Source organism: Chrysochloris asiatica, unplaced genomic scaffold (genome assembly GCF_000296735.1).
Source record: "Chrysochloris asiatica unplaced genomic scaffold, ChrAsi1.0 scaffold00085, whole genome shotgun sequence".
NCBI lineage: Eukaryota > Metazoa > Chordata > Mammalia > Afrosoricida > Chrysochloridae > Chrysochloris > Chrysochloris asiatica.
Window position 1 is genome coordinate 6849095 of NW_006408603.1, and position 1195 is coordinate 6850289.

The window sequence follows — 1195 nt, forward strand, 5'->3', positions numbered from 1 at the left end:
CAATATACCTAGGTACTATGTCAAAAATCAGCTGGCTGTATGTGGATGGGTTAATGTCTTTTTTATTATTTTAAAAAATTTTTATTTATCAATTATTTAATGAGGTTCTTTCTTTGCAAGAAATCTAGAATACTAATTTGTGAGGATAAATTCCATTTGTGACAGCAAACACAGCATGCAGGTAACCTTGGAGCTGGGGAATGGTTTTGATTTTTGGCATAATTTGGGAGTCCACAGCTTTCTGATCCACTTTGCGCTGCTCTGTAATCTCAGTGTCGAAGATCTTGCCTTCTTGGTGTCTGGGCTTCCACAGCTTCGTCTTCTTAAAGTAAGCATCCGTCAGATGTTTGGGGATCTTCACACCACTGATATCAATTTTGGTGGAGGTGGCAATGACAAATTTCTGGTGTGTTCGATGCAGAGGAACTCAATTGAGGGACAGAGGCCCAGTCACAAGGAGCAAACTACTGGCCAGCTGCTTCAGGAAAACCACTCTCTTGCCTCGATGGCACCCAGTGAAGATGATCAGAATGGTCCCAGAAGTGATGTTGGACCACAGTCTTCTGACATGTTGACTGAAGGGTTTTTTGCCGTGGCTCAACAGTTTCTTAGGCACATCTTCAGTTGGGTAATACCTAGGCATTTTGTGCAGTTTAACCACTCGGGTACCATTCTTGACACCACCTACTGGCTTTGTGACAGTAGCAAGAACCTTCTCCTTCTTCTTTTCAACCCTGTATTTAGCAGCTGAATACTTCCTCTTGTACATGGCCTTTCTAGAATACATGGCCGATCAGGAATACCTGCCAATTCCTTGGACTAGGACATGATTTTGGCTGCAGTGCAGCTTCCCCTGTTTGGGTTTTTGCCCTTGAGGTTAGTCTTCTTAGCTTTGCCACTGGCATTTGCTTTTTTGACTTCAGGCTTCTTCACCTTGGTAGCTGGCTTTGCATCCTTTTCACCCGCCATCTTGCAAGATGGGAAAGAGAATGGGTTAATTTCTTGATTCTCAATTCTGTTCCATTGATCAATATATCTTTCATTGCACCAGTACCAGGCTGTTTTGACCAATGTAGCCACGTAGCAAAATTTGAAATCGGGGAGTGAGAGACCTCCAACCTTGTTCCTCTTCTTAAGCAGTGCTTTGCTTATCCTGGGTCTCTTTCCTTTCCATATAAAGTTTGTAATTGTCTTT

The 1195-nt window shown here is 42.8% G+C and overlaps 1 pseudogene; it reads right to left on the minus strand.

Moving 5' to 3' along the window:
- Window positions 1–124: 124 nt before the first annotated feature.
- LOC102810868 lies at window positions 125–969 on the minus strand (annotated as a pseudogene).
- Between the last annotated feature and the right edge of the window lie 226 nt (window positions 970–1195).